Source organism: Vipera berus (assembly GCF_964194415.1).
Source record: "Vipera berus genome assembly, chromosome: 1".
NCBI lineage: Eukaryota > Metazoa > Chordata > Lepidosauria > Squamata > Viperidae > Vipera > Vipera berus.
The window spans coordinates 19510301-19532362 of NC_138202.1; positions in this window are offsets into that span (position 1 = coordinate 19510301).

The following is a 22062-nucleotide window of genomic DNA, read 5'->3' on the forward strand; positions in this document are numbered from 1 at the left end:
TATCAGTATGTCAAGTATTGCTGGTTAACAACTGAAGAAATGTCTATTTCGGTTCAGAAATAAAAAAAAAAGTATCAAGAAATGAAATTAAGACTTGCTATTTCTAGAACCCTAAGACCAAATCAGGATAGATTAGAGAACAATACGCAAAAGATATACTTTACACAAGAAGCCCAAGATACTTTTCTTCACAAATTAATATCCCAGCAACCTTTGCTATAATTGGCTGGCTAACACTTCAATGACATTTTTTGTACATATCGGTAGCAATGAAAAGTAGATCTTAATAGTCTGACTGGAGACAATGATCACACATTGTCTATGTTCCTCATTTACCATTCATACACTTGTTAGACTTTTTCAAAATTGGAGGCAGGAGAAATGTTGCCACTGGAGTAACTTTACTTTATAGCCAGTCCTACAATAGCACTAGCAACAGCACTTAGACTTATATACCACTTCACAGTGCTTTACAGTCCTCTCTAAGCAGTTTACAGAGTCAGCATATTGCCCCCAACAATCTGGGTCCACATTTTATTGACCTCAAAAGGATGGAAGGCTGAGTCAACATTGAGCCAGTGAGGATTGAACTACCGGCAGTCAGCAGAATTAGCCTGTAAGACTGCATTGTAACCACTGTGCCACCACAGCTCATGATGCATAATACAACCTGCATTAGTTTTCTGGAGGACCAATGTAAACTCAGCTTGTTGGCCAAGCAGGGACAAAAATTGCCAGAAAAAACACACAAGCCTGGGAAACTGGCCCCTTGTTAGTTAATAGGAGTGCTGATTTACAACCAGCCTATCAGGTATTCAGAAGTTGAGGGCATGGCAACACAAGAAAACTGCATTTAGCAACTTAATAGCCAGCCATCAACACCCTAATTGACAACTAAAAGTTACACACAACCAGGAACCACCTAAATACAATGCACAGAACAGCCCAGTGCACATATTTGGGAGAAAGAGAAGTTTCCTTATGATGGGCTCCATCATGAGCCCCAAAGCTTGAAAGACACATATTGGATCCTGCAACATTATCCTGGGAGAAATATATTTACCTTCATTCATAATGTAAACTCACTTGTAAGCTAGCTAGCTAGCAGTTTAGCTTCAAATAATACATTAAAATGTGCTTAAAATAATAATTAAAAATATGCTAATCAAAATCATCCATGTCAAGAAAATTGGCTGAAGCTTACCTTAAGCTTACATTTGACTTCAATATGTTAATAAAAATGGCTGCTTGGAAGCCAGAGGTGTTTGAAGATAGCTGGGTTATCCAGCAGGGAGCAGTAAGTACAGAGAGCTCCTTCTGTTTGCAAACAGGGATTTGAGTATTTAGCCTTCAGCTACAAAGACTTGTACAAAGAGAACAGGATTTATTAGAGATTAGAGAAGCCCATACAAAGGTGAACCTGTGATTGGCAGGCATTGCCAAATGATCACTCAAAGACAAACTCAGAGGTGTCCAGCTTATTGTGCTCTGACCTTTTGTTAAAAACCATCTAGTGAGTTCAGTGAATTTTTCTGGTCCCTGAAAAAGGTTCTGGTGGAAAGAACCAAAAAAGTGCCATCAACATTTGTAACCCTTTTGTAAGAGCTTAAGGATAAAATGAGGAAGTGCCTGGGAGAGGAACCATGAGTAGACATAAATAAAGATGGTCTTCGACTTACAGCCAATCATTTCATGACCGTTTGACATTACAAAAGTACTGGAAAAAGTGACATGACCATTTTCCAGACTTACGACCATTGCAGTATCCCCATGGTCACATGATCAAAATTTGGATGCTTATGTTTTATAGATGGCATTTAGATCCTAAAAAGCTTGCAAGTGTGTATCCGAACTATCAACCTAAATGTTGGAGATGTGGTGGCGAAGATGCAACGTATTTTCATATATGGTGGACCTGCAAAAAGGTTAAGGCTTTTTGGATAAAAATTTGGTGGAATATGCAGAAGATCTTCAAGCAAAGGATAAAGTTTTGTCCGCAATTGTTTTTATTGGGCATAATTACAGATGCTACTGTTGTGGACATTAAGTTGATGTTGAATTTAATCACAGCAGCAAGACTCTTAATAGGTCAATATTGGAAAAAGGAGGAACTGCCGACTATAGAAGAATGGACTCTAAAAGTTTCTGACCTGGCGGAAATGGCAAAGATTTCGGCTTATTTGAAAGATCTTTCGCAAGAACGTTATATTATGGAGTGGAAAAAGTGGATTGATTATATCCAGAACAAATATGGGACTAACACGTTTCACCTAGCATTTGAATAAGTTTTCTTTTCTTTTTTCCCCCCTTTTTTATGTAATATTAGTATTGCTTGTAGTCATTTCATATGAGCTAGAGTGCGATAGACTTAATAGTTTATTGTTGTTAGCATATGGTTGTTTATGATTGTTCTTTGTTTTTATACCTTGTACTTAGCTCTGGGAAGTCGGGGGGGGGGAGGGGGGAATGGGGGGGAGGGATAGGGAGGGTTAGGTAGGGGTGGGTGGAGGGAGGGGGGATTGTTAAAGATAAAATGTATTGTAAAACTTTTCAATAAAAAAAAATAAAAAAATTGGATGCTTACCAATGGGCTTGTTTTATGATGGCTGCAGTGTCCTGGTGTCATGTGATCACCTCTTACTATCTTCTGACGAGCAATGTCAAGTCAGATTCACTTAACAAACCATAATGTTAACAACCGCAGTGATTCACTTAACTGTGGCATTTTACAATAAAGATTGTAAATGGAGCAAAACTCATTTAATGACTCTCTTGCTTAACAACAGACACGTTGGCTCAAATGTGGTAAATTGTGGACTACTAGTACTGCGTATGAGTGATGAAACATTTCTTGCATTCATGCTCAATTGTTTTCAAGCCAGGGAACTTTGTACTGTATGTTCCAGTCATTTCCACCATACTTGAGAAATCTGTTTGTCATTGCTTTAAGACAGTCTAGTTACTAACCATAGATGGATTCAAAAGTTGCATTTCCAATGGAACTTGTGGTTTGCATCTAAAATAAATAAAATAAAATAAAAATATTTTATTAATGTGGGTAGTAGTCCTGAAAAGAAGATGAAACTCACAGTGTATGACAATATCACTCCAGATTTTTACTGATGTTTTCCTGTAAGTCCCAAGAGATACAATTCAAAGTTGAGACATGGCCAACATTTGTGCAGCTTTTGAGTGTGTGTGCATGGGTGGAATATGGATATAATGGGAGAGTGGATATTAGTGTGCTATACAGGTAGTCCTTGAATTGCGATCTCAACTGGGACTGGATTTCCAGTCATAAATCATTACATTGGTAAGCTGAGTCACCCACATGACTGAACCTGATTTTACACTTTTTGCAGTTGTTATTAAGCAAACACCACTGTCATAAATGCAAACCTATTCTTCTGGGGGAAAAAATGACACAAAACACAAATCTCAGCCATGGGATGGTGGGACACTGCAGTCAGTTGTAAAGGCAAACTGGTTGCCAAGCATCCAAAATATAGTTACATGTTTGCAAGTGTGTTTGTGTCTCTGTGTGTAATAACAACAGAGTATTTTATGGGCCATAAAGCATCTATTCAGGGCGCACTGTAATTTTCAAACAGTTTTTAAGCCACTGGGTCATAAGTCAAAGACTACCTGTAATTGCAAATTTTAGATGTTAGGGTTGTGTTGTGCTCATATATTGCATCAAAATCTTTTGTGTATTAACTACAGAGAGAAATGTTTTAATACAACTGATGCTATCAAATCTTGCTTGCATTTGTGGGAGGCATGACATTTTTAATAGGTACAATGTTTAAACAATAAACACAAGAATGCATATATTTGTAAAACACACATTAAAAGTCATGTTGCATTCATGCAAATAAATTCATCAATAGTAATAGACCTGTAGATGGGGAGAAAATTAGCTAAAGGATTTGGAGCTTGAGGCTACAACTGCACAAAAACTGGTACAATTAAGGTTTATAATATATTAGTATTTCTTCAAAAACAAGAGCAGGTAATGTAGAAATTCCAAAATACGGAGAAAATTTAGATGTAAAGAAGAACAGAGGCATCCTTGCTTTCCAAATATTTCTACCATGGAATCTGTTGGAAAAGATTGTGTATTTTTATTTTTTATTTTGCTACAGTCCACACTCTTTTGAATTATGAGGCCAGCTCTTATGCCAGAAAGCTGTTCTGTTGGAACAAAGCCTACCATATCCATTGGTCAAAATGGGTTTGTGAAGTTCTAATGATTTCACAAAATGTGCTATTATATGAAGTCTGATGAATGCCTTCTCCTAATGGCAAACTGATGATGAAGTTGCTGTTTTGTGCTCACAATGTTGTCTAATTTATCCTATCAGTTTCATGACCAATCTAGACTAAAGAAAGACAAAACTGCCCTTTAGAATTCCGATGGCATTATTCAAAAGTTCAAATGAAAATATAAATATCTGACTCTATATTTTCTATATCAGGGGTCCCCAACCCCCGGTCTGTGGACTGGTATCGAGCCATGGCATGCCAGCAACTGGTCCACACAAAGAAGCAAAGGGCCATCCATGGGATGCAGACAGCACACAAAACCACACATACTCCAGTACACTGAAAAACCTCTCTCCACAGAACCAGTCCCTGGTGCCCAAAAGGTTTGGGACCTCTGCTCTATACCAATTCAACCAGACACTTAAATATTCTAGGTATGGAATTCCTTCTCTGTTCAGTGACACTTGATGACATGCTAGCATTCTGATCATCTTAAAAGATACTTCTTTAGCTAGATTTTGAATTAAAGTGATGTTGCTATGTCATATTTTCCTTTTTTTTTCTTTTTGCTATTGATGTTCTGTGTAGCACATTATTTAGTTATGTATTTGTTAGCTATTTATCCTGTGTTTTATTCAGGAGTTCAAAGTGCTCTTTCTTCCTGTGGTGGCACAGTGATTAGAATGTAGTCTTGCAAGCTGACTCTGCTCACTGCCAGGAATTTGATCCTGACCAGCTCAAAGTTGACTCAGTCTTCCATCCTTCTGAGGTCAGTAAAATGAGGACCTAGATTGTTGGGGGCAATATGCTGACATTGTAAAACACCCAGAGAATGCTGTAAAGCATAATGAAGTGGTATATAAGTCTAAGTGCTATTGCTATTCTATCCCCATAAAAACATTATATGAAAGGTTGGGATGATAGAAAAAGACAGGCCCAAACTCAACAGTGCACTTCTATGATTGAAAATGGATAGGAATTTAGATGTCCTTAATTAACAGTCCAACAGCAGTAGTTCTAAAGGTTCTTGCCTTATCTCTCTCTCTCTCTCTCTCTCTCTCTCTCTCTCTCTGTATATATATTGGTCCCTATTTTTCTACTTGCATTTTTTACGTGCTTTTGAACTGCTAGGTTGGCAGAAGCTGGGACGAGTAACAGGCGCTCACTCTGCTACGCGGCACTCAGGATTCGACCCGCCAAACTGCCGACCTTCTGATCAACAAGCTCAGCGTCCTAACCCACTGAGCCACCGCGTCCCATATATATATATATATATATATATATATATATATATATATATATATATATATATATATATATATATATATATATATATGTGTGTGTGTGTGTGTGTGTGTGTGTGTGTGTGTGTGTGTGTGTGTGTGTGTGTGTATGTGTATGTGTATGTATATGTATATGTATATGTATATATATTTGGATTGCTAACTGACCCTAACCCTTTATTTTTTTGTTAGCAATCCAAAAACTTTACACAAATATGAGCTGTCACTGTGTGACTACAGCCTTTTGATGGCCTTGGGTTAGGCTGAAACAGGAAATAAGATTTGCCCTGTGTTTGAGGCCTAGCAAGGTATTCTAAATACTTAACAAACACTACACACACACACACACACACACACACACACACACATATATATATATTGTTTTTAAAGGATCATGGCATTACTTTTAGATTGTGCTAATGCTGAACATGCTTTCTTTGTATAAATTAATTTATTTGCTAAATCCTTAAATTAAAAAAAGGTACATTTCAGAAAGTCTCAAGCCTTTCCTAGGGGAAATGTTCATTGGGAATCATACTTCAGTATTAGTTTTAGACTCTAATCTCACTAGATCTCCTTTTCAAAGACAAGTTTGGTTTAGTGCAGGAGTCTTCAAACTTGGCTCTTTTATGACTCGTGGACTTCAACTCCCAAAATTCCTCAGCCAGGTACTCTGGCTGAGGAATTCTTGGAGTTGAAGTCCACGAGTCATAAAAGGACCAGGTTTGAAGACTTCCAGTTTAGTGGGTAATGATCCAGGCTAGAAAGGAGGAGACTGTCAGTCTAAGTCCTGCCTTAGCCATGAAAGCCAGCTGGGTGACTTTGGTCCAGTCACTCTCTTTCAGTCCAATGCACCTCACAGGGCTGTTGTTGTAGGAAAGATAGAAAAAAGGATGTGTGTTGGATATGTTTGCTGTCTTGAGTTATTTGTAAAATTAATAAAGGCAACAAACAAACCTACCCAGGTAATCCTTGACTTAATGACCACAATTGGAACCAGAATTTTTGTTGCTTAGCAAGGAGGTTAAGTGAGTCACACCCAATTTTATGACTTTTTTGCCATTGTTGTTAAGTAAATCACTGTAGTTTTTAAGTGAATTACATGTTTGTTAAGCATATCTGGCTTCCTCCATTGACTGTTTCTTGGAAGTCAGCTGGGAAAGACACAAATGGTGATCACCTGATCTTGGGATATTGCAACCATAATGAATACATGCCAAGTTTTGTCCATGTGACTGTGTGGCTGCTGTGACAGTTGTTAAGTGTGAGAACCAATTGTAAGCCATTTTTTTCAGTGCCGTTGTAATTTCAGTCATTAAAGAAATGGTTGTATGACAAGGTCTACCTGTAATCTATATTTATGATATAATGTTAGTAGCAGCATCAAATTTCTGGGTGTGCAGCTAATGAATAGGCAAGCTTGGTCACTCAACAGCAAGACACTGATAAAACAGGCACAGCAGCACCTGCATTTTCTGCATTGCATGAAAAAAGCACATCTTCCTGCCCCTGTCCTTATCACTTTCTACAGAGGGACGATCGAGAGCATCCTGTCATACAGCATCACAGTCTGGTTTAGAAGCATCACTGCTTCAGAAAGGAAGGCGGTACAAAGAGTGGTAAGGATGGCTGAAAAGATTATTGGCAGTTCCCTCCCTTCCATCCAGGACATAGCACAGAAGCATTGCTTGAGCAGGGTCCGCAAGATTGTCTGGGACACTACACTTCCTCTCCATGACCTGTTTTCCTTGTTACCTTCTGGGAGGAGGATTCGTGTATCCAAAACGGAACATCCAGATTCAGTCATAGTTTTGTTCCATACAGTATTAACCTTGTGAACTTTCAAGCTTCCTCCTTCTGCTATGTATTCAAGATGGACAGTGATTATTATTTATATGTATTTATATGTAAAAGTGTAGGTATATACATATGTTGTATATAGCATGTTTATATGTGTTATGTATATGTACATTTTTGAGAGCAGGCAACATAATTTCATTTTTAATGTGTGCCAGTATGCCCACAGTAAAAATTAACAATAAAGGTTATCTCATCTCATCTCATCCAATCTCATCTCATCTCATCTCATCTCATCTCATCTCATCTCATCTCATCTCATCTCATCTCATCTCATCTCATGTATATAATTAGCTTTCAATGTTAAAAGAACCAATGTACAAAAACCTGGGATCAATTTACAGATATATTTCTGATGTTCTCTTCTAATTTTAATTCCACATTCCATCACTTTCTATAGCTAGCATATATTGTACAGTGGAGTGTGGTTATTTGATACATTTGGCTATTTGACCTCTAACTATGAGCTTCTGCATCATGCCAGATGATATCTAATGGAAAGATTAATCAAATCTATTCATCCATCCAACTTGCTAAGTGTGTATGCAATTCCCAGTGACCATCTGGAGAAGAAATGTATAACAAGGTTCTTCTCCCCTTCCCAATGCAACATGTAAATATCCTTGAATGAGCTTAATTTTTATCTTTTATCTGCAACCATCTGTTTCTTATTGTTCCACTTTCTTCCAATTAGGTTTTAGTCTCAGTCATCATTAAATAAGCTTCAGTTTAGTTTACCAAAGAAAGACTTAATTGTAAGAATTTGTAGTGTGGGGGATTGAACTCAGAAAAGTTTGTGATTTTGTGTAGAGTGTATAGGCACTGAATGCTTTCAAAAGTCAGATCTGGATAGTCCAAAATAGGAGAAACATCTCTGCCAGAGGAGCATAAGTTGGAATAAAATTTAGATGTGCAAAACATCAGTGCAAAGAATTTACCATTGGTGGGGGGAGGAGTCAATTGCACTTAGACTTATATACTTCTTCATAGTGCTTTACAGCCCTCTCTAAGTGGTTTACAGAGTCAGCATATTGTCCTCAACAATCTGAATCCTCATTTTACTGACCTCAAAAGGATGGAAGGCTGAGTCAACCTTGAGCCGGTCAGGATTGAACTTCTAGCAGTGGAAGGCAGAGTTAGCCTGCAATATTGCATTCTAACCTCTGCACAACCAAGGCTCCTATAACATTGTAGTGCAGGGGTCTTCAAACTTGGCCCTTTTATGACTTGTGGACTTCAGCTCCCAGAATTCCTCAGCCAGGCACACTGGCTAAGGAATTCTGGAAGTTGAAGTCCACAAGTCATAAAAGGGCCAGGTTTGAAGACCCCTGTTGTAACAATTTACAATTTATTAATACCTTCCCATTTCCCAATGTTTATTACACTGATTTTCACCTATCTGCATCCTAGGGAAGGATGCAGATAGATAAAACTATGTATGTAATAAATATGAATTCTATGAAATGGGAAGGTATTAACAAACAATGTAATAATGAAGACTGTTTAATGAAATAGTAAAGTCCTGTTTTTTTTAAAAAAAATCATTTACTAATCAAATGAGTAGTTTTTGACCTTAAACTATTTAACTATACTTGTTGCTCTGCTGTGAGAATCTTGGAACTGAATTTAAAGATTATCCCATAAGATATTCAGAAGAAAACAGAAATATGCAGATAAATATGCAAGCCTTAAAACAGCATTGGTGAGATGTTGTATTCATAACCAGCTGGTGATTTTTTTTATAGTTATAACATGATATTTCATCTCTAGGTTAAGCAAACTGGGATTCTCCTTCCTAAATACATTCATTTGTTTGAGGGTTGTTTTTTAACATTGTAATTTCCTATGTGAAACATTTTATACTTTTAATTTCTCCCTCTCTCCCTCTCTCTCTCTCTCTCTCTCCACACACACACACACACACACACACAAACATTCATTGAAAGTAATAAACCATATTCTACCACAATCGACCAATATGAGTTATCTATCACCCACATATACATTTGTTGCAGTCAATGAAACAGTTATATGTGATAAAAGGATATAAAAGAACATCAAATGCATTTGGAAATATAAAACCCTAGAAGTAAGATATGTTGCTGATGAAAAACAAGGGCATCTATAAGAAATTTTATGACTCTTCTACAGAATGTAAAGTTTCCATTCCAAAAATATAAAACAAACAAAAACCATCATTACAACAGGTGGAACTTGTTATGAAGGAAGGAAGCAAATTCCTATATAAATGTTGAAGGGACACCTAGGTGGAATCTCCTGTAAGAACAAGATCCTTAAAATAGCACTTAAGAATTTGGATGGATAGTATTTAAGGACTTAAAGTTATTATGAGCATATGCCTGAGACAACATATGAGAAAAAAATTCAGCCTTAAAAATTTCATGGCAGATTTGTATATATTTGTCAATATATAGCCTGGAAAATTAGACTTTCCCAGTTGTAATTGAATCAACAAGGAAACTAAATGAAACATTATTTGTTGTTGTTGAAAAAAATGCTCTTTTTCCCCCTGAAGGCATCATTTAAGCCAGATTCCTGGATTTTTGTACTAGTCAGGATGTTGACTAGATGGTTTTTTATGTTCTGTGATTCTATGATTATATTACATATTTTCTCTTGAAAAATAAGGGTATCTTCATAATATCAAGGTTTGATTACTGCACAGTGTATTATTTGGAGATACTGGCAATTACTTCAGTAAATTCACTTAACACCTATCTCATGTTCCAAAGTAAGTTTCTGTTTCATTTTAGGACTTAATTCAAGGTGTTGATTTTAACATACAAAAGCTTATAAAGCCTAAATAGTGTTAGAAACAGTAGTGTATAATTTTACAATTTTACTATGCATAGACAGGAAGTAGGAATGCAGAGGCTATAATCATTTGGTAATTTAATTATGTTTTGAGGACTGCAGAACAAGTAGATAAGGTGAAATAGATCTAAAGGATATATATATATATATATATATATATATATATATATATATATATATATATATATATATGTGTGTGTGTGTGTGTGTGTGTGTGTGTGTGTGTGTGTGTGTGTGTGTGTGTAAATTACTAACAAAGAATTAAAGGGAAACTGAGATGCATTTCTGACTCCTTAGTCGTCCTCAGTCAGCTATACCCTTCTGAGATTCGAACCTGGGCTGATTGCATACAAGGCAGTGTTATTTGTATGCAATCAGCCCAGGTTCGAATCTCAGAAGGGTATAGCTGACTGAGGACGACTAAGGAGTCAGAAATGCATCTCAGTTTCCCTTTAATTCTTTGTTAGTAATTTACACAAATATATGAATTGTCCGGTGTGACTACTGCCTGTTTGATAGCCTTCAAGATAGGCTGAAAACAGGAAATAAAGATTTGCCCCATGTTTGGGGCCTAGCAAGGTAATCTAAATAGTTAACATTTGAAATATATATATATATATATATATATATATATATATATATATATATATATATATATATACATATATATATATATATATATATATACATACATACATACATACATACATACATATATATATATATATATATATATATATATATATATATATATATATATATATATATATATATATATATATATATATATATATATATATATATATATATATATATAAAGGTAAAGGTTCCCCCACACATGCGTGCTAGTGGTTTCCGACTCTAGGGGCCGGTGCTCATCTCCGTTTCAAAGCCGAAGAGCCAGCGCTTGTCCGAGGACGTCTCCGTGGTCATGTGGCCGGCATGACTAGACGCCAAAGGTGCACGGAACACTGTTACCTTCCCACCGTAGTGGTCCCTATTTTTCTATTTGCATTTTTACGTGTTTTTGAACTGCTAGGTTGGCAGAAGCTGTGACGAGTAACAGGCGCTCACTCTGTTACACGGCACTCGGGATTTGACCCACCAAACTGCCGACCTTCTGATCGACAAGCTCAGCATCCTAACCCACTGAGCCACCGTGTCTCTTACAATACACACAGACACAGACACACAAACACACATACTATGAAAACCACTAATCTCCAGGACAAAAAAAGAACCTTTATTAGTGACTAAGCTTTCATCAAACCACTGTTAATGTTAGCAAAGTATGAGCTAGTAACTGGAGGTGCTCGTTCTTATAGTTGTTTAGATGTTAACAATCTAGTCATCAAGCGCGTCACCAGTCTACCCACCCCTCAGTCTCCCATAGTTAACTGTATTGATCCTGATTCTGCTGCGCTGGCCGGCATCCGCTTTGATTTTGCCATTTTCCCTCCTCCTGCTTGTCCTGCCTGCCGGTCACATCTGTCCTGCAACCACACAGCTGGCCGGCATAATGATTTTATTTTATTTTTTTCCTAGGATTTATTTTTTTCCTAGGATTTATACCAATTCTCCTCAACCCAGTGCTTTGGATCAGGTTGATAGGAGTGGAAGTCAAACGAACATATTGGATTGATACTAAACATATTCAGTTGTGGTGAATATCTGTAGCTTGGGTATAGGATGAGGTTGAAGGATCCTGGTTTTGTGGATCCTGGTTTGTGGATCCTGGTTTTTAATTGATGTGATGTTTGTCCCGCATAGAATTGGTTGCAATCTAGTTTTCTGTTTCCAACATAGTTACAGAATGTAACAGGTTATTATAACAAAGCAGTAAAAATAAATCATGTTTCTGGCCTGAAAACAATCTAGAACCATTTTCTTTTTCTCATTTATTCACTACCACTGTTATTGCTCCAATCTACAGCTACTCATGTATCCCTCTTCCCCTGCCACCCTGTACCCTCTTCCTGCTGCTTTCTTTTAAAAATGTGATTCAAGCAATAAATAATAATATGGTGACACTAAATGACTGCTGAAATTTGACTTATGTTGTTGCCACCAAAGGCAAACAATACTGATTTATATTAAGACTGCTGCTCCCTAGACAAACCATCTGGGGTGGCAAAGGCAGTGGCAAGGGTGATCATAATTAATCAGGAAGGTCAACCAATCTTCTTGAGTAGGAGGGGAAAAAAATCCCAGCTCTCTCCTTAATGATCCATTAAAGATTACTAACTTGGGATCAGCTGTCACTACTAATTAAGAATAAATCTCATTCCCTCTTTTGGCTTTTATCTCATTGTTGTGAATCTCTAGCCTCCACTCTGGGGTCAGACTCACTGAAAATCATACTAAATTAGCAAATTAATTTAATGTTTATATTAGAATATGAAATAAAACCAGAAAAATAATAATCTGCCTAATGCCATCCTTTGGAAGCCAGAGAAATGGAAAGCAGGAAGTTTCCAAATGGTAGCTCTAAGGCAGGCATGTCAAACTCCCGGCCCATGGGCCAGATGCGTCATGCCGAAACCATGCCCACCCCATTGCTGGCAATGAGGAAAAAGTCGCAATACATTGTGCGATGTCATGTGATGTCGTGGGTTTGACATGCCTGCTCTAGGGCATGCATAAAACTGAGATCATCCAGGACTTTAGCTTTGCTTGGAAAATATAAGAATGTCCTGACTATTATGAATCTGTGTCCTTCCACAGAGGAGCTTGCCGACCAGTATAAGTCTTTTTCATTTTGCAGTCTCCTTCTAGGAACAAAATTCTAATGCTGAAACTATCTGGTCTAATTTTGAATTATATATTCATGGAAGTTGGTCTTGGGATGGTTGGGGGTTGAACTTTATAAACTGTATGAGATTGCTCCAAATCTCTTCTATTTGTTTCCAGACTTGTAAGAAGAATTATAACTCTGCAAGAATGTTTGAAGAGAAAGGGCTCACTCTTCTCCCCTGTGCTTCTTGGGATGACCAAGAATCACATAGTCATCCCAAGAGATGCCAGAACAGAATTCTACAAATGGTGGGATGCTTCCATAGCCATCCAGGCCTTTTTAAACATTCAAACTGTTAAGTCGTGGGCTCTTGGGTGCAGGAATGATGACGCGAGGCTGAGTACAGGATAACTCATACTTTATTCTTGCTAGAACTGTACTGAAATATATAGTCTAGCCCCTAGGTGGCAGCCAATAGGTTTGAACCCACTCTTGCCGCCTGGGGCTAGCCAATTGCAGGACAGGAGACAACTAGTCTGGGTTGCTGGAGAGCCGTTAGGTGCTCCAGCAATCCTTGTGATGTATCACCAAAAGCCCAGTACATAACACAAACTATGATAGAAGAGACTGTGTCTTCAATTTTTTTTTAATTCCATTTATATCCCGCCCTTCTCCGAAGACTCAGGGCGGCTTACAAGCTTAGCAGTAGCCTTCATTCTATGTATATGCCTGCTTATTAGGGCTTTCATACACCCCCCAAGCGGCATTATTACAAAGTCAGCTTAATTGCCCCCAACAATCTGGGTCCTCATTTTACCTACCTCGGAAGGATGGAAGGCTGAGTCAACCTTGAGCCTGGTGGGATGCGAACCTGCACTAATTGCAGGCAGCTGGTGTTACTTAAGGAGGCATTAGCCCACTGCTCCACCAAGGCTCATATTTGGGTGTCTCCCAGATGGTTGAACATCAATTGCAGCTAAGAATTCTCAAATTGAAGTCTGTAGATCTGAAGCATATCCGGATTGGGAAAAGCTATTTCAAAGCTTCTAAAATAGGTTAAATATTTGCCTGTTCCTATCAAAGACTGTTCTTTTGAATTATAATGGAACAACTGCCAAAATTTATTCTGATCAGTATGTCTGCCACCATGGATCTGTTAAAATGTAAATATTCCTAAATCTCAATTTCTATTTTATTATGGGTAGTCCTCAACTTACAACAGTTCTGGTCATCACAATATAAAAAAGATGTTGAGACTCTGGAAAGAGTTCAGAGAAGAGCAACAGAAAGATTAGGAGGCTGGAGGCTAAAACATACAAAGAATGGTTACAAGAACTGGGGTATGTCTAGTGTAATGAAAAGAAGGACAGAAGACACATGATAGAAGTGTTCCAATAGTTGAAGGGCTACCTCAAAGAAGAGGGGCGGGGGTGTCAACCTATTTTCCAAAGCACCAAAAGGCAAGACAAGAAACAATGGATAAAACCAAGGGAAGAAGCAACCTAGAGCTAAGGATAAATTTCCCAATGGTGAGAGCAATTAACCAATGGAACAGATTGCCTTCAAAGGTTGTGGGTACTCCATCACTGGAAGTTAAAAAAAAGACTGGACAGTCCTTTATCTAAAATGGTATAGGGTCTTCTACTTGAGAAGGGGGTTGGACTAGAAGATCTTCAAGTTCCCTTCCAACTCTATTATTCTATGTCCTATGTTCTAGTGATTTTATGAAGTTATGGTGGCACTGAAAAAAGTGACTTATGACCATTTTCCACACTTATGACCATTGCAGCATCCCTATGATCATGTGATCAAAATTTGGATGCTATCCCAGACTCATGTGATCACCTTTTGCCACCTTCTGACAAGCAAAGTCAATGGGGAAGCCAGATTCACATAACAAACTGTGTTATTAACTTAATAACTGCAGTGATTCACTTAACATCTGTAGTAAGAGAGGTGGAAAAATGGGGGAAAACTCACTTAATAACTATATCATTTAGCAACAGAAATTTTGGGCTTAATTGTAGTTGTAAGTTGCAGATTACTTGTAGTGTCTTCCTGCTATGCTATTGAGATTCTTACTTTGTCTTTGTCTGAAAGTTTTAAGCCGAGCCTAGCGCATATTTGCCCAATTAAATATCTTGGAAATTCTGCTGAGGTCTTCATTTGAGCCTGATGTCCATTTGACACCTGAAAGCCCTCATTAGTGAGTTGCAGACAGAAAAAAACAAAAACAAAAAAGGAACTGCCTTTGGTTCATTCTCTGGACAGACATTCAGCAAATATCTTGTTTAATATCAGGACGCAGTGGCTCAGTGGGTTAGGAGGCTGAGCTTGTCGATCAGAAGGTCGGCAGTCTGGTGGGTCGAATCCCGAGTGCCGCATAACAGAGTGAGCACCTGTTACTCATCCCAGCTTCTGCCAACTTAGCAGTTCGAAAGCACGTAAAAATGCAAGTAGAAAAATAGGGACCACTACGGTGGGAAGGTAACAGCGTTCCGTGCGCCTTTGGCATCTAGTCATGCTGGCCACATGACCACGAAGACGTCCTCGGACAAGCGCTGGCTCTTCGGCTTTGAAACGGAAATGAGCACCGGCCCCTAGAGTCGGAAACGACTAGCACGCATGTGCGGGGGAACCTTTACCTTTTTAATATAAACATAACTAAGAAGAGAGTGTGACATTAGGTGTTCAAAGCCAGTTTGTTACAAAATCCAGTTACAATAGTAGTCACACCTTTGCTCCGAGGGAACTTAGTTCCATTACAAGGAACTGTTATATAAACAGAGTAAAAACCCCACTCCTTTCTAGCACTGAAGTTGTTACATAATTGGGGAATGAATAGAATGAATGACCTTGGAGGTCATCTAGTCCAGCCATCTGCTCAAGCAGGAGAACCTATACCATCTCAGACAAGTGACTGTCTAGCCTCTTCTTAAAAATCTTCAGTGATGAAGCACCCACAATTTCTGGAGGCAAGCTGTTCTACTGATTAATTGTCCTCACTCTCAGGAGGTTTCTCCTTAATTCCAGGTTGCTTCTCTCTTTGGTCAGTTTCCAACCATTGTTTCTTGTCCTGCCCTCTGGTGCTTTGAAGAATAGTTTGATGCCCTCTTCTTTGTGGCAGCCCCTCAAATACTGGAATGCTGCTATCATGTCACCCCCTCTTTCTTCTTTGCTTTAGACTAGTCAAACCCAAGTCCTGTAGCCATTCTTCATATGTTTTAGTCTCCAGGCTTTGATCAAACAACCAAGCCCAGAGAGTATCAAAGACCTCACAGTCCACCCCTGAACCCCTACAAATATTCTCTTCTATTAGTATTACATCTATCAGATGCTGGCCCTTTCATACAGCTTCTAGCCATGCCAATCATCTCCTATCCATCTTTTTTTCTTGGTGTTCAACCTTCTTTCCATTCCCATGAAAAAAGCCCTTTGGCCTGAGGAAGCTGCCTAAGTCTTAGAACATCACTTCTAAAAACACATATACAGCACAACTGTTTTATTTATTTATTTATTTATTGCTACCAAGAAGACTGGAAAGACATGCACATCTCCACATGTCAACAAACTGACCTTAGCTCTGGAGAAGGAACTTTGTTCTCCAGCAATGTGTACCAATTAGTCTGTGAGCAAATTATAGCTGAAGGAAGGGTTGTGATCTTTTGAAATGATGGAAAGGAGTATAGTAGCTTTTGATATACTGTAAACCACTTACTGTAATTTCATTACATAATGAAATATAGAAAAGCTGAAAAAGACAGCTAGGAAAGTGGGGAGGGAGGAAGATCTTGAATTTCAGTCATAGTCCAATTAAACAATAAGAGAAAGAGAGTGAGGTTTCCAGGTCAACTAACAGCAAGTTCAAAATAAATTAAAAATTACCTTTCCATTATAGCTGAAGAGCTAGCGCTTAAAATTTGTCAGTTTATTTAAAATTGTAAGTAATGGTATATGCATGTGGATGTCTAGCAAACATAATCTATCAGTTTTAAAAGACAGCTTACTGCCCTGAATAAATAAAAATGATAAAATGAATAAAGTTGATAAAATGTTGATAAAGTAACTAGGAAATCCTTTGAAAAGATGAGTTACAAGGATGTATAAGTCAATCTCAATAACAGATATACAAAACAGAATAAAAGAACTAGAAATGCTACTGCTCCTGAATCAGAGGGTCAAATGTATCTCACATTAGAAATTTTATTTAATCTGTTTCCTAAATTGCAGACAGGTTTACAGTAAACATGCAAATGTAAATAATCAGGGGTCTTCAGAATAGAAAGTAAATTGAGCTACCTTCAAGACTTAGGGCAGTTTATTTGATTTCTGTAAATACATTGGGCAGAATTTGGTGTAATTCATAGCTTTTATTTAGGAAATAATTTTGCCATTTAACTCCCAGAGGAATTAATGCTTCCAGGGAAAGCCCCCTATGAATAGAAATTAGTGCAGTGTTTCTCAGCCACAAACACTTTAAGAGGTGTGGACCTTAACTCCCAGAATTTCCCATCCATCATGTTGGTTGGGGAATTCTTGGAGTTGAAATGCATGCAACTTGAAGCTGCTGAGATTGAGAAACACCATGTTAGAGAAACAAGAGTGCATACAATATCTCTCAGTGCACATATTAAGTCACTCTTTAAATTAAAAGATAACATCCATTCCCAGGCTATGCTTTATGGCGATGTGTTCTACTAGATCAAGATTTACTTTATACTGGCAAAGTTATAACAGGTATTAAGTTATGCACAATAATGAAGTTGGGCTACTAGCTTCACATGATTTTAGGGGTGCAAGTCTGTACTGAGCTTGTCTCATGAGAAAAGGACATTGAAGCTAAGATGTTTTTTTTTAAAAAATATTGCATGAAATGTTCAGCATAGCTACAACAGGGCAATATAGGTGCTTAAGGTTTAGATCAGAAGATCTCACTTAAGAATAAAAAATACTTTGCTTTCTCAATCTTGAATCATTGACATACCAATTACTCAGTTTGGGCTTTTTTTTGCAAATGTTGCATTCTTGGTTCTGCAGTAGGTCCAAAAAGATTTCTTTCTGCAGTTCACAGTCAATTTTGACATAAATCTCATTTCAACAGGAGATTGAATAGGAGCTTCATCATCTATGTAAAAAGCGCTGAATGATGTTGGTTCACCAACTTTGGTGGGTGCTTTAAATAGGCTAAATGCTGACATAATTGGCTTTTATTGATATTGAACAAGAATGGATCAAGAATACACCTTTGTTTCCCCTTCTTCTATGAGCTGGAATTCCTCCTCAAGGTGGCCTCATTGATTATACTGGACTATGTATTCTCTTTTGTTATATTTTTTATTCATAGAGAAAATCCATCTATATAGCCACTAAGGGTCAACAATGACTTGATGGCACACCATCAGTCTCATTTATAGATGAGAGTAAGTAGATGTCAATTAATTGTTGAGACCTTAAGTTTGGACAAAGCTCTCTTTTAGAAGTGTAATTGAAGGCACATTTAAAATCCACAAATGCAAGAATCAATTGTGCTTGATAAAAATATGCTGTTACACAAGACCCCATTGCTTATCAACTGCTTCTGAAGCTGACCTGTTTTTCTTGTTCCTCAAATCCATCCTAGGTGCTTCCAGCTATATGGAATATAACATCAACAGTATTTGGAAGATTGATCAGGAAACAGCTTACTATTTTTCTTTTGAACTAGAATAATTATCACTAATAACCAGTTCTTACAAGTAAAGACAGATTATTCAATGAATGGTGGCCTACCAGCCCAGGTTGGTCTTAATCTTATCAAATGGAATTAATTCATCCTCTGGAGATTTCCTTGCTTTAAAACATTTCATTTGTTATCTGACAATTTCAGAAATTGAAACTGAAGTTCGAAAAGACATCCAGTATATGGTAAGAGGCTTCTTCATATACAGCATGAAAAACTTTGCAGGCTTTTTGGTTGAGGAATTTGGAGACAAGTTCTGGATTCTCTGTGGAAGTTTGATATAAAGTATCACAAGCTCCTTTGGTCAGTAATATGGTCATTTTGATTACCGTGGGCATGTCTGATTAATTCTTGCATCAAAAGGACTCAACGACTGCTGCAAAGACTGTACAAATTCATCACAACATAGAAGAGTCTGATTGGTTTAACTTGGCTAAAACAATGCAGTCTGAATATCTTAAAATATGTCCGTTTGTTCTTGCTGTTCAAAGTCCTGATTTCCATATCAAACATAAGTCTCCCTTAGTGTCTTCTGCAAATAAGGTTTTAAGGTCAGAATTAATAAAGATAAGAGTCATATATTAGACTATAGCAAGCAACAGTTACAGAACAAGAATCCTTCATGTATTATAAAAAGTAGATGTAAAGCCTCTTTGAAGTCAACATTAATTCCTAGTGACTTGATGGTCACCATGGTCCATGTAGGGTTTTTTTGACAATAGCGCACTTCTGTTTGTTCATATTTTATCACAGCCCTGAGATTTCTTGATTGTCTCTCATTCATATACAGATCAGGACCTAGCTGGCTTAGCTTACAATTCTTAATAGAAGGGGAGGCAAATTTTAGGGGGTGAGATTTAACATGTTTAATTACGGGAGGGTTATCATTTTATGAGAAGTTGAAAATACGGTGAGTAGAATTATTTTCTGCTTTTTTCTAATTAGGATATGGGAGGCATAAGGGTATTGTAATCATTTTTAACGATGTTCAGTTTATTTTAGGCATTCTACAGATTCTATGGCTCTTGCCTCAACCTGGAAGCAAACCATACTACTGATAGTTAGCAAAACATAGTTACAGAGGACTTGTGAAATACAAACGGATTCTTGAGGCATATGGAGTTAAATATTATTAAACAGGACTTTGTGAGCCATGGTGGCACAATGGTTACAATTCAGTATTGCAGGTTGACTCTGCCCACAGCCAGTTCGATCCTGACCGGCTCAAGGTTGACTCAACCTTCCATCCTTCTGAGGTTGGTAAAATGAAGACCCAGATTGTTGGAGGAAATATGCCGACTCTGTAAACCGCTTAGAGAGTTCCGCAAAGTACTATGAAGTGGAATATAAGGCTAAGTGCTATTGCAATTGTTATTGTGATGTCCGTTGGAACTGAATGGGAATAAAAAAAAAACAAAGAAAAAAAATCAAAGTTGGAGGAGGATGTAGCCATTTTTTGTGTGACTTCCTTTACTGTCTGCCCTCTGTACCCCTAAAACCCATTATGCAATTTTCAACCTCCTAGCCCACCCACTTCAGTTGAACTTCATGTTCAAATCTCAGCTTAGACACAACACTTACTGAGTGTCCTTGGAGGAGCTAAAATGAGTGTTCTTGGAGTTGACTTAACAGGCTTGTTTCAAAGCTATAACAAACATGCATTTGAGTTATTTATAAAATATATTAAAAATAAAAATACTTCAGTTATTAATAAAAATAATATGGGTGGGATAAAAATAAAAAAAAAATGCTTCTTGGAAGAAAGGTGAGAAATGGAGATATTAAATGTCTAACTAATTGCTGGATATTTGCTGCAGTATGTTTGTCAGCTATGCCTAAAGGGTTTCTAAATTACAGTAGGGTGTAAATTGTTCTCCCCTCATTGGATTGATGTTCTCATCTACAATGACACAGTTATGCCACTGATAATTCTATAACTCACTGTGTATGGTTGTGTGTATATTTAACTCAGGGAACTGACTTCAAGCTAATTATTTATTTTTGCCTGATAAAAATCTGTTAATTATTTGTGTAACTCATTAGGCTTACAATGTATTCTCGCACATGATTAAACAATGAGTTTAGTTCAGTAACAGTTCATTCTCTGGGGAAAAGATTTGATGCCCCTTCCATGATTTGACCCAAGATTGTAAATGGCATCTCGGTATGAGCAGCAATTCCCTGTAAGGAGAGATAATTCTATTCTGTGTACTGGAGTCACAGAAATTTAATTAACAGAACAATATTAATTAATCCTATACTTGTAACCAGCCTTTTCTACAAAGAAGCAGTTTATCTCTCCCAGCAACCTTGTGGAAGTTAGTAGGTATGAGAAATTCTCAGGAGGCTGGGAAGGGAATGGAGAATGCAGATTTCAACAGTCAAGAGATAGGAGGAGAATTAGTTGAAAAATTATTTTATAAATGGCAATTCGGCCTCAGGTGCCCAGAAACATAGGAAGTCACTGAAAGAAATGCGGCCTTAATGAACTCACTATAAATGAGGGTTGGAAATTCTTCTTGCAGTATCCAAGATTCTGAATTTACCCCAAGACTCACATTAAAGGTGTTTTACTGAAGTCATCATCATCATAAAAAAAAAGTTGCCTACTCCTAAAATAGCTGCTAAATACCATGAGGAACAATATAGACTGATAGCCAAAAATCTGAACAGCAGTCATCTCCACCAGCAAAGACCTGAACCAGGACAAAGCAGCACATAAAACACAGGATCTCTGAGGTCTTGCAGTACAATCCCCTGCTCAAGGCAGGAGCCTTATACCATCCCAGTCAAATGGTTGGCCAATCTATTTTTGAAAACCTGCAGCACCCACAACTCCAGGAGGCAAGCTCTTTCATTCATTAATCATTCTCACTGTTAGAAAATTTCTCCTTACTTCTAGGTGCGATCTCTCTTTAACAAGCTTCCATGTATTACTTCTTGTCCTACTCTCTAGTGTTCTGGACAATAAGTCAGTCCCCTCTTCTCTGTGACATCCCCACAAGTACTGGAAGACAATTTTCATGTCCCCTCTAATCCTTCTCTTTTATAGGCTAGACCAGGAGTGTCAAACTGCCGGCCTGCGGGCCAGATGCGTTATGCCAAAACCGCACCCACCCCATTGCTGGCAATGGAAAAAAAGTTGTGATACGTCGCGACACGTCTTGTGACATCGCGAGTTTGACACGCGTGGGCTAGACGATCTCTCTCCCTAAGACTTAACACATCTAAGTCTTTCCCCAACCAAATATCCCACAAAGATAGCTTAGGACTCAAGCAAAACTGCCTTGTCTTATTTTTGGTATTCCTGGTAGTTTCTGCACTGGATTACAATTAAGTCTTTCTGAAGATCACTGTGATACATTTCA